The 13,166-nt window shown below is 39.7% G+C and overlaps 1 long non-coding RNA gene across 1 annotated transcript in view; it reads left to right on the forward strand.

Annotated features, from left to right (window-relative positions):
- Positions 1 to 302: 302 nt before the first annotated feature.
- Positions 303 to 13,166, forward strand: part of LOC122986656 — a 28,786-nt gene continuing 15,922 nt past the window's right edge. Inside the window, exon 1 of the long non-coding RNA XR_006404346.1 lies at positions 303 to 808. This is a non-coding gene — a long non-coding RNA (uncharacterized LOC122986656). The remainder of the gene's footprint in view (positions 809 to 13,166) is intronic.

Consider the following 13,166-nt stretch of genomic DNA (forward strand, 5'->3'; position numbering starts at 1 on the left):
GCTGCTGGAGCAGGTGAGCTGAAAGCGTAGAGGTAGCTGCAGCTGAAGGAAGGGAAGAGGAAAAGATGAGGGGATGTATGTCCGGGGGTTGATTATGCAGCCTGCAGATACGGGGATGAAAGAAAAGACAAAAAACACGAGACAGATCAGACAGAGAGGGAGCAGGTACAGGGGAAGATACGACCTGGCGCTGCGAGAGGGCTGAAACAGTTGGCTGCATCGACGTGCAGCGTACAGGTGGCGCTGGGCGAGGAACCCAGAAGTGAGCGGCCGTCCGGAGCGGTGGTGGAGGTGGAGGCAGAGAGGAGCAGGAAGAACCTGGCTTTGTTGACAGTTCGGCGAAACGGGATTTGTATCCGGAGTTCAGCCTGGCCTTAAGTTGGGGCTGAAGAAGTCTGGGCTCTGTTGTAGTAAGCGGCGTTGTGACGTCATTGGTGTGCGGCGGCCCGGCGGCGGACAATGAACCCAGAAGAGCGGGAGGATTTTAGCTGCTCCCGAGAGGGTTGATGGAAGTAGAGTCTGCATAGAGTTGGAAAGTTTGTCTTTATCATCGTTTCGTAGGAGTGGGACGACCGTCTCCTTGAGAGCTCGTCGGAGGTGAGATGTTAATCGCTTGGAAAAGAGCCGCGTCCGAGAGGGCCATTGCGTGGATGCGTGTGGAACGTCTGGATCTCAGCTGATCAGAAGCGTGGCGTCTGGAGGAGAAGGGTTCCATGTGGTGGTGAAGGAGATATCTCGTTGGTACTGCTGGATCTAGTCGTGGGCGGTATGTTGCCGAGGAACGTGGACCACTCAGCACGAGCGGGAGGTAAGCTTTTGCGATGCAAGCGTGTCTTCATGCACCCTTGAAATAGGTAAAGTTGTGCCAGAAATCCCTGTTTTGTTTCTATGTAGTGCGTGCTAATGTATGCAGGGCATAGAGCAGGACTATACCAAAACTTAAAATCTGCTGAACATTGATCTGACCTGCACTGACTTTTGTCAATTTTGTCACAGAACAACCAATTGCCTTCAGCCAGGCAAATGATGGAGGACTAAATGATAGCAAGTGTTTCCAAATATAACTACACAATAACAAATCATCATCATATTGAGACCAAACTAAAAACATTTGCTGGGTGTAATATCAGCCATCAGATGCAGCTAACAGGTTTGTTACAAAAATGCTGTTTGAATCTCTTAGTAATGTAGCTACAGTTAATAATGTTCATGTTTTAGCCTGCAGGTCTTTGAAAAGTTATTTCTCCTGGTAATCAGGTAACAGCTCAGGAGAGATTATAAAACGTGCCATTAGTTAGTAATTGGTAAATACTTCATATCAGTTTCTATTTGCCGGTAAATTAGCTGCACAGGCTCAACCGTTCCTTGAAACCAGAGGTCTCCTTACTATGGTTCAGAGTCGCAGTTCTGCCAACAGGACAAAAGCTAAAGGACTCAATGATGATATGGAAAAGAACAGTTACTAAAGCTTCTACAAAATCTGATCCTGTTCAGTGTGAAATTTAAAAATGAGAACATACTGTAAATGATGATCTTGCAAAGTGATTGGCCACACCTTCACGAATCTTCTTTTATACTAATAATGTATTTTAGCACAGTCATCCTTGTATATGCAAGCATCCCACAAGGAACGCCCTCTGCTTGTTTTATTCACTGGTAGACACATTAATCAAGACTTTGAGATAAAAACATCCATCAGCAAATTATATGCTGATGTTAGTACTGTTACAATGACTTGCAGTGGTGCATATACACAGGTATATGGTGTGTACTCACCTCTGGACAAGGGGGTTTACTGTACACCTACCTGAATATAGCCAGAGGCATACATCACTGTCCATCTGGCAAATAATAATGTAACTGTAAGCTTTTAGTACTTCTGTACTGTTATCTGAGTTCAATTTTGTAAGCATGACTTTTACATAGAGTTTAGTGAGGTAATATACTTTTTAACAAGCTCAGATGACTGGTACATTTTTAGTCTATGTCTTGCACAGAGAACTGCAATTATCAGAAGATATACAATACAATGACTATATTGTACTGTATGTCAATGGATAACATTTCAGTAGACTAATGAGTTTAACAGGCCCTCCTACTAAGGCTAAATGAACCCAGATTATCTTCTACCTACTCTTCTGAAATGTACACTGTCTGTGTGTGTGTGTGTGGTCCAGGTATTCCTCACATTGTGGGGACATAAATCTGTTTACACAGTCATGTTGTGGGGACTCGCCTCCCTTATGGGGACAAAAAGCAAGTCCCCTTAATGTGAATCATTCATTTTGGGGTGAAGACTTGGATTAAAGTTAAGGTAAATTTAGGGTTATGTTAAGGTTAGGGTAAGGCTTAGGGTTAGGCATGTGGTGGTTGTGGTTAAGGTTAGGATAAATCTCCAGGAAATTAATGAAAGTCAATGTAATGTCCTCTGAAGTCATGGAAACACGATTGTGTGTGTGTGTGTGTATCAGATCTGGCCTTGGTGTTTGTTAATTGAATTTTTCTGTACACAATTAAAGAGGAAAGTAATTAAACAGATGCATGCGCTGGCTGAACAGGAAGGAGCACACATCTTGATGACCAAAGCTTTATGAGCTGACAGTGGTCCTCATGTGAAGTTAACACTGATGCCACTGAAATCAATAGTTTAACAGTGAACAACACATGTAACTTCAATATAGTGCTCTGCTGGTGAACAGTCACACAGCTCTGCCATGTTTTAATACGATAAAAGCTTTTTATACTGTAATATGATTTATGTACTGTATTATATACTTCTGTTTGGTAGGGCAACACCGCCCCACCCTTAACATCTCCTGCCAGCTGCCCCATATAAGACGACAGGGGCCATTAGTTCTCTCATCATGCAGTGTGTTCTGGGGTGGCATATGTCAGCAGCAGTAGCAGAAGAGCCAGCAAAACGCCTGTCAAAGGAAGGGATGGCCTTCAGCAAAGTGTCCCCAATTAATTTAAGCCAATAGAAAGTGCTGATTCTTGTCAGTGCCATCTGGAGTGAGTCCCCTGCTACCTGAATGGTGCGAGATGATTACAGGGAATGGGATGGGGGATGAAAGGACTGAAAAAGAAAGGTAAAAGTTACAGAGATGAAAAGGGGTCGGCGAACAAAACAGTGAAGATATGAGGTTATTTAGCAGCTTTATGAATGTAATTCTATTGATTGATGATCATGATGATTATTATGGAGTCTGGAGTGTGCCACTGACAAAAATGTACACTTTTCACCGCTTAATTATAATTAATAATTAACCAATGTACTCAAACACCTATGATAACATGACTAATTTAAATTTAAATGGTGTTATTCATAAGAACTATTTGTGTAGAAAGACACCATTACAGTGACATTGTAGTGGTTTCTAGGAGTTAATACACCCAAAAAAACATGTTTTGGAGTTATAATCTATTTATTGCTTGTCTCAGATCAACTAAGAAAACATTAGTTTATTGTCAATGGTTATGTGCAGATATAAGTTTTACTTAAACACAGGCCCATTGTGCAACCCGATGATGAATTGAGCAGGAGCTATGCTTCTATGTACAAAAAAGATTGTATTAAAACACAAAAAAAATGATACAGTCAGTATAAAAGCAGGTGAGGATGTGTTAATAGTGATGAGTCAGTGCATAAGCAGGTTGTAGCTGCTGGAGGTGGAGCTAGTTTCAACTGATTTATAAGGATCATAAGATAAATCTTAGCGGTCTTGAGATGATAGATTGGGTAAAGAGAAAACAAAGTTCTGCTACATAAATTTGGATTCATTTTATAGAACTTTTCTTTAATCTTTGCATTTTTGTGAAATATTGGAGAGTTTTACCTCTTTGGGCCTCAGTTATTTATTTGAAACAATGTGAGGGGAAATGTCTCTTTGGTGGAATTTCAAACAACTCATAGACATCTACAACATGACAAAGAGACACAAATACACACTGATTTCTTGTAAAGGGCCACAAGCCAAACAATTTGGCAACCACTTGTTTAATCTTTATTAATGCAGTGTGATTTATAAGCTTATCATTATTTTGTGACATTTCAATCAGAAAAGTCACTAGTAACCAAAGCAGTGAAATAAATGTAGTGGAGTAAAAAGTACAATATTTCCCTCTGAAATGTAGTTAAGTAGAAGTATCACATGGCATAAAATGAAAATACTCAAGTAAAGTTCAAGTACCTTAGATTGTACTTAAGTATAGTACTTGAGTAAATGTACTACCAGAGCTGCTCCCACCTATGTCACCTTGCTTGGTTATACTAAGTAGTTACTGTCAGTCCTCCATACACAGTACCCACACCCCTCGTTTCATCATGTAACCATGACATCACTGGAAGAGACGGTTCTTGCAGGTTTTATTCCCACAGTAGCTCCTCCTCTTAAAGGGCATTTATGAATATACTTTTCTGTTGCTTTTGCAGGCCGTTTGCCGATGTCCTTTCCCACAGTCTCTGTTGTGATAGACAGAGGCCATCTTCTCCAGAGAGATGACTGGACTGGTCATTTTTCTGACCATTATTGTGAAGTTCTTACATTGCAGCAAAAGAAGAGTGGATCAGGATGGTGTACGTTTGAACAAAGCATTTGACTTTAATACTGGAGACTGGGGTTCTCTTTCTGTCTCACACTAAAAGTCAACATTGGTATCCTTAAACCGTGGCAATAATGACTGCAGTCAGCAGCTCATTAGTCTTAAATTAGAGTCTTGTAGTCCAAACTACCACGGTCATTAAATGCATGACAGATATTTACTATTAATTAAAGGAGTGCTCCAGCGATTTGGCATTGCTCACTCATAGAGTTGGGGACTTGTGAGAGACTCAGAGGCTACAGCCATGGCAACAGCTCAAAGAGGCTGTAGGCACAGCGGTGTTCGAGCTAAATGCTAACATCAGCATGCTAGCATTCTCACAGTGACAGTGGCACTGGCATTACATTTATGTTCACAGTCTTACTTTAGCAAATGTTAGCACAGTAACACATTAATGAACATTAAACTCAAGCTCAGGTGAATATCACTAGTTTTACAGGGATTTGGTCATAATCTGGGCAACATACATTTATTAAATATTTGCCAAAATCCAAATTTGACCTAATGACACAGTTGGCTGCCATGACTGTCTCTACAGTGTATTACTGTGATGATGCAGATTATATGACAAGTAACCTTCTTTCACCCCATTTATATTATTGGCATGCAAAATCGTGTCACCATTGTTTTAATGTGGATTGCTGTAGACTTAGCAACTAGCTGAATGGACTTGGCAGAAATGGAATATAATATTTATAAGTATGTTTTATGTATAATCCCATGAAAATAAGAATCGTTGTGTTTTTGTTACCTTACAATGAGCCCTTATCTACACGGAGAGTGGCTCCTCTTCCATGGAGGCCACCATGTTGTACCTCCATGTTTCTATAGTAGCCCAGAATGGACAAACCAAACACTGGCTCTAGAGAGGGCCTTTTCCCGTTTTTTGTGAGTTTTGCAGCTACCATAGGTTCTCCTACGTACTTGAAAGGGGAGGGGGAGGGGGAGGGGTATTCAATTGTTTGCAATCTGCAACCTCACCACTAGATGTCACTTAATTTTACACACTGGTCCTTTAATATGTTAGTGGATGGTAGTGCACTTCCTAGTTAAGGGGGTATACTTACACTGGAGACGTCTGACTTCAGCTGTCATGCCTTGTTAATTAACACAGCGGATGAGATAATTAAATCAATATGTGAGTGGCAGAAACAATTTTAGTCCATGATTAAATATCATAAGGGACAGAAAAAAAAGCTGTGGGATCTCCTGCTTAATTGTGCAGGCATAATTATTTTCTTTGTCTCTTCCTTGTTGCTCCAATTACTCAGTTAATGATAGAAGAACAGCTAAAATATTCTGATGGTGGAAAAAGAAATCACATGAGACACACATGGGGGTTAACTTGATGATTGTATGAAATTCACTGAAATCCAGCATAGGAACAGACACAGTGCGGATGCATTCTTGATACTGAGTTATTTAAAAGTTGTGCCAATAGTAGTCTTTTTAGATCACTTAGTAAAAGTTTCCTGTGTGCACTGATGAGTTTTGAATGACTGCTAAGATGTGACCATGGATGTATTAAGAGAACTACATATGTCACCACTGCTCAGCTTTGCTGCCAATTTCTCCTAGTGGCCACTCGCAGTATTACAAAATCCCCTGCAGCCCAAAAAGCATTTTCCCCATAGAGCAGCATTACTCTTTGTATTATGAGTTTTAACTCATGAAGGTTTTATATATATAATAAAGTTATATATATAAAAAGTTGTTGCCAAGCAACTTATAACTGTTTCAGAAACACATAGCCTGTATGACTCATTTCAGTCAGGTTTTTTGTAAACTTAATTCAACAGAAACTGCTCCTCTTAAAGTTAGTAATGATATTATGATGGCTGCAGATGATGGGAAATTCTCATTATTGGTGTTACTTGACCTTAGCTCTGCTTTTGATACTGTCGATCATGGTATTCTATTAAAGAGGCTCAACCAGTTAGTGGGTATTTCTGAGTGTGCCTCTGTGGGTCAGTTCATGTCAGACACAGCACCTCTGTCATGTGGTGTACTACAGGGTTCAGTCCTGGTATCTATGTTGTTCTCTTTATATATGCTGCCTCTTGGACAGATTATTAGCTGTTACAGCGGCATCTCTTGCCATTTTTATGCTCATGATATTCAGTTGTATTGCTCATTCAAACTTGATGAGAGTAACAAATTGTCCATTTTAAATGACTGTTTGGATGCCATCAAGATTTGGATGGCTGACAACTGCCCTCAGTTAAATGCAAATAAGACAGAAGCTCTTATAAACGCTACTGAAAATTTTATTCCAAACATCAAGCAGTATATGGGGTCATTAAGTGTCCGTGTTCAGCATAACCTTTGAAATTTAGGTGTCATCTTTTACTAATCACTGTCCTTTGATAATCATGTCAGCCACTTTATGCACTCCTGTTTTTTCCAGTTGAGGAACATTGCTAAATTAAGATCAATGCTGATCAAGGTTGAGATGGAGATGATTATTCATGCTTTTATTTCTTCTCGTTTAGATTATTGCAACGCTTTTTTTTACCTGTTTAAATCAAACTTCTCTGAACTGTTCCAAATGGAGCTGCTCTGCTTTTAACTACAAATAAGAACTGTCTCCCAATTAAATTTTGCATCCATTTTAAAATACTGGTGCTAACATATAGAGCCAGTATATTGCTGACCTCCTCCTCCCTTATATGCCCAATTGGGCTCTAGGCTCTGCTGACCAAAAATTACTGGCTGTCCCTCAAACCAACTATAAAATCCGAGATGATTGTGCTTTTCAAGCTGTTGCACCCAGGTTATGGAATGCTCTCCCCTTATCACTGAGATCCCTAGACTCCTGTGACAACTTCATGAAGCAGCTGAAAACGTTCTTATTCAGTCAGGCTTTTGGTTAGCCTGTGTGAAGCACTTTTGTATCTGTGAAAGGTGCTATACAAATAAACTTTACTTACTTACTTATTCGCTAGCGAGCAAAGTCTGCTGCTGGCCTTAAATTAGTATTAGTAACAACATGTAAGGCATTTTGAAGACAGCTGGTGAAAAGTTTGTCTGGGTACAAGCAAGAGAAACTTCAGAAAATGCTGTGATAGTATAACCTTAATATGGAAATTAAAACCTTGTGCGCTGACAGGATCATTACTTGTGGCTTTCAAAATTTAAAGAGGCTATTGTTTGAGGTTATCTTGGTAAGAGGTAGCTACCAGTTGTTACTAAGCCCCAGTTTGTTCTCTTTTAATCATTGCTTTTACATAACAGGTTTTACCCCCACAGTGACACTGTTCTAAGTAAAGTTAAAGAGGAAAAAAGGGCAAAGAAACATGACTCCTTAGCCAAAGTCTCTTGTGTCATGAAAAGTATTTAATGCATACACATCTGCTCTGTAAATCACTTGTCCTGTGTTCTCCTTTGAGAAAAAAACCAAAACCAAAAGGAAGAAATGTATCTTTTTTGGTTTCATGATGACGCCCCCTAGTTTTGCATTAATTCGTTGAAATACAGCAAATCTAATTTTACATAAAGTTGTAACGTGGCATTCTGACATAGGTCAAGCAGACAGTCACCCTGAGCCTGATAGCAGCCTGTTACACAACAGAAGAGCCACAGACTCTGAGCAACAAGCCACATTAGCTTTCCTGCTAAGGTCTCCTTCTCATTCTGTGGTTGATCTGGTCCAATAGCAAGCCCCCATTGCCCAAGTGATCTTTTCTGCACTGGGATCATCTGCTTTAGTTCATATTGCTCACGTCCCAAGAGATGTGTTATTCAGTATATCAGTTTGCCTCAGCACGCTAACAGCATGATGAAAATGCATTGCTTCACCGTAAAACACCTCGTCAAATGAACCAGAAACTAGTGAAAATGACAGTGAAGGCAACAGTTGTGGGCTACAGTAGCTCCTGTGTCGCTGCTCACTCCTGGCCAACCTGATCTCAGAGAAATATGTGAAATGAACACAACCTCTTAACACCGCATTACGTGGTGGTAATATGTTAAAATTATGTGTCGGTACCATGGAAACAATGCCAATGGAAAGGCAATTAGGATCCTTTTGTTGTGGTTGACACACGAACATGACCCAGAAGTAACACAGTTCAGATGACGTCTATATAAGGTGACAAATGTCCATATTCGGAGGTGACAGGTTGCATTTGTAAAGTTAATAGGGGCACCACCTCCACTGATTAATTAATCCATAATTAATTAATTAATTAATTATTTACAAGGAAAAATAATTGAATTAATCAGTGTTATATCTGAAAGTCATGAAGTCTGAATATAGTGACATCCATCTCTGATATAAAGGAACACACAAATACAACAACTTGGTGATAAATCAAGATATTTATTGAACTATTAAGGAATAGGGATGAATAGGGAAACACTAAGCATATGTACATATATACAATTAAAATGAATGGATGCATGAATAAATGGGTAAATTAAATTGCTGACAGAATGAATGAATTAATGAATGAATGTTATCAAAAATGAGTCAAAAACATGAGGGGCTATTTACTCTGAAGTAAGTAAAGCCAATAAAGATTCATTTTTGAATAGCTCTTTGCATCAGCTCTGAGACAGAAGCATGGTAGATTGTTTTCCTACTGTTTCCTCGGTGATAAGGGGCTGATGATGAGGAGCTTCCTGGAAAGTACTGAGCAAGGCGTAGCAGACTCGGTTATCCTCGGGTTGCCAGAGTGACAGCCAGATGAGGAAGGCTGCAGCAGGTTCAGTGAAGCACTTTGGTTCACTGCTTGTCAGGAGGATGAATCCAGTCTGAGACTAGCTGAGGACATGTGGTGGACACACACACAGCAGAGAGGCGCCTCAGTCTTGGTGCATTCAGTGACAGTCTGCAGAGCTGGTTGCATGGAGCTCTAAACTAATAAGAAGAGTCTTTGGTTAAGTCTTTAAATAGTTTACACGATAAAATAGGAGATTACAAAAATAATAGGTAATTCAAATGTCAAATTGCATGGTTTGGCTTGTGGCTTGAGCATCTTTGCAGTCTTTTCCTTCTTGGTTGAGTCTCTTTCTGGAGCTCTCAGCTCTCATTCGTATAAAAAAAGGACAACGCCTGAAATGCCAGGCCAAGGAACACAGAAGAGACAGCAGTGGTCAGCAAGGCAAAAAGTAGAAGAAGAGCAACAGCTGCCTGAGAAAGAGTTGTAAAAGTTTTCATAGTCTAGGAGGCGTGTTTTCAAAGAAAAAGGATCCTCAGCATTCTTTTTAGGGACCACATTGATTACTAATTAATTCCTTTGTGAGGAGAGAAAACTGACCTTCAAATAAAAGGGGAATAATTTTATTCCTATCGAATTTTTGAAGACTATATGTGCTTGCAAATTGAACACTCAGTCATTCTGTCATCAGTGACACATCATGTGAAAGAAAAACACTTAAGGTGGGTTGCAACAACAAGGATTCATTTTTTAACCCTATTTAATCATGGTTTAACTTAAAATTATGTTGCGCCAAACTGTAAAACTAGCTTAAAATTAAGAAAGATTAAATTCAAACCTGTCTTCCCAGATAGCAAAATTGCTGTGGCCCAGATCCGGCCCACACCCGACACTTTCGGCACTTTCATCCGGTCCATATACTGCGTGGAATGATGGCACTTGGGCAGTCTGCTCCTGTTTCCCAAACCGCAGAAAGTTAACGGTTATAACCGTTTTCCCGCCTCTTTTATACTTACTATGTCCAGACAGCATGCAAATTTATTTACTTTTTATTTATTTAGCCTTTTTTATTTATTTGTTTATTTTAATTTGTGTAAGCAAGCATCTCCATACTGACTAAACTCAACTTCATTTCAGTTTAAATCAATAAACTGGGATTTGCCAAGTGGAGATTAGTTTTTAATTGTGCAACAGAGCTTTGCTTAATTTTAAATCTGGATTTAATCACCTTAAACCTAATTAATTAGATTAAATTCAATCTTTGTTAGTGCAACCCAGTCTTATTGTGCTGAAAAGAAAAAAGAGAGGAGGACACACTTTAGAAACGAATGTGCAATTGTCGAAAATTTACGACTTGTGAGTGAGTGGGGAATAGTTCATCCTGGTTGTCTGTGGGCTGAGGAAGAAGGCTCCAGTTGGTGTAGTCTGTTTGTATCTGTAAAGAAAAACATAGTCATTAATTCCAACTGTCAGTTTTCCTCCCATGGCTGGTGGAGGAAGGCACAGGTTATAGTCTTGTTCATGTTTCCTCGACATCCTTATGCTTCTAGGTCAGAGGTCATTGGGTCTGTGTGTATGTGCTCCTGCACCTGCACAGACAGACTGTCATTTTTGAAAGAATTAAACTTTTCTTCTCATATTCCTGGGTTCATTATCCTACACATTTCCAACCGCCACTTGTTACGGTGTTTACTGTTGCCATGACGACGGAGGATGCCTAACTTTAACGAAGTTGTAACTTTTACCCACACCAAAAAATTGAAATTGTTATTATTAGCATGTAGCATGTTTAAATAATCAGAAGTGTTTGTAAATTGCATATGATACTTGAAATTGACTTTAAAATGCTATTGTGCTTATCATTGATAATTCATGTAAATTCTACATACTTCATAGCCCCATCAGTAAATAGTATGTAGGCTGATATTTGCATGTTAGAAAAAAATCACAATGTTTTTGACAGCTAACTGTGATCATTGTTTTAGCTTCCTTGCTAGCTTTTCCTGCTTGTAGACCTATTCATACAACAATGGTATGTTTGCTGTGGTTAAAAGCATTGGGACGCACAAGTGCTTCATCTGTTTGCTGTGTGAGTGTGTTTAGGTTACTGTGACTGCTCTTGTGGTGAGTATATGGTAGCACCTTAGACACACTATTTACCAGCCTGTAGGGGAAAGTCCAGCAGACTGTAAACAGCTGTTTCTACTTGCCTCCCCCTGCTGATTTTGACAGAGAATCATTCATAAACTCTATTTAGCGCTCTGCACTGATTAAGCGATGTATTCTTTGATTTTGAAACAGCAGCCTTATGTCTTTATTATACTTTTCTGAGGCTATTGCATGGTTAAATCAATGAATTTCATTTTATGAAAAAAAAAGCTCCCTTGCAATTTTTAACAATTTTTAACAGCCTCCTCAGTCACTTCATCCTGGCACTGGGCCTACTTTTACTCAAAGTAGCAATACCAAAATATCAAAATACTGAGGTGCACTGCACTTCATGCTTTGGGGAGAAGGGCTGGTCTGTAGTGCTGGCTCTCTGTGTACACACTTATCTTGTGCGCACAAATTAATCGAAATGTGGGAACAAATTCACGCAATAGCATTTTGAGCACTCAACGTAGTAAAACATGGCCTTGATTTATATATTTTTTTCTCTCTATGGCCCATCTGGGGCTCAGTAGATTTGAGAATGCAGAATGCAGTGCACTGTGTGGGAATTTACACGTAGCATTGACTTAACACCAGGTGTAAAAGGGGTCTGGATGGGGAGCTGCTTTTCCTTGCCTTGTGGTCTTTGTACTGACAAATACTGGATGCTCTGTGTTTCCACTACAACTCTACATTAAAAAAAAAATAAAAAAATTAAAAACTCTCCAAGATATGTGGTTGGAGCAGAATGGACCCACTTGTGCTTGTCAATGGCAGCGTTCCCAGTAAACCCAGCCAAATTAATTTCCCAATACTTGTTCACTGTTGTACTCTTCCAAAAGCAAATAGGTTTGGCTAAACTAGGTAAAGAGGGTGAATTATCAAGATAAGTGTTTTGTATTCTTGTAACTGATGTCTGCATCTTCAAGAGAGCTTCTCATGCTGCTCGCTGTTCTTTGTGGAGGACTGAAGTCTGAAGGTCTCTGTGTGCAGATATCAATTGCACTTAATCAAGACATTGTTCCTGAAGACTGCTAACGCTCTGTGCCAAACAAACAGTTCTCTGAAATAGTTTGAGGGCACAGACTTTTTCCCTTTTTTGTTTGTTGTTATTTTTTCTTTCTTTTTTTTTTTTAGCTTTGGCCTTTTTTTTTTTCATCTTCAGTCCCCGCCATGCTGATTACAGCCTCCCGTAGACTCACAGAAGAGCTTGGTGTGTTTGATTGAATTTAGAGAGCAATTTGTTCAGCAAGGAGAGACACAGTATAATCCAGTCCCCACAGACCGCCTGAGTAACTGTTTGTTTTCTATTAATTAGCATGTGTTTGTGTGTATGTGTGTGTGTGTGTGTGTGTGTGTGTTGCGTCTGGTTACTTTGGTTCCCTTATTTGCATGTGTGTGTTTGCTTTTGGGGTACTCATTTACAAATGCATGTGTGTGTGTGTGGTGATGTTTATGAATGCACATACATTTGTCTGTGTTGATATTCTAATCGACTCTACTCCACTTCACATCCCAGCCAATCAGGTTAGATGATTTGCTGCTTTAATTTGGAACTTTCAAAGAAGTCACCAGATGCCTGAGTGTGCTCTGTCGCAGATGGGCTGGCTGCCCTCGTAGTCTGAACTTCATTAATGCCCTTGAGGCACATCACTAATGTATACGAGGGATGTATTTTAAACAGAACAATCTACAGTATGGTACTCCTCGGATTCTAAACAAATACCTGGAATTAAACAACCTTTTACTCCT

The sequence above is a fragment of the Thunnus albacares genome, chromosome 8 (genome assembly GCF_914725855.1).
Source record: "Thunnus albacares chromosome 8, fThuAlb1.1, whole genome shotgun sequence".
In the NCBI taxonomy this organism is placed as follows: Eukaryota; Metazoa; Chordata; class Actinopteri; order Scombriformes; family Scombridae; genus Thunnus; species Thunnus albacares.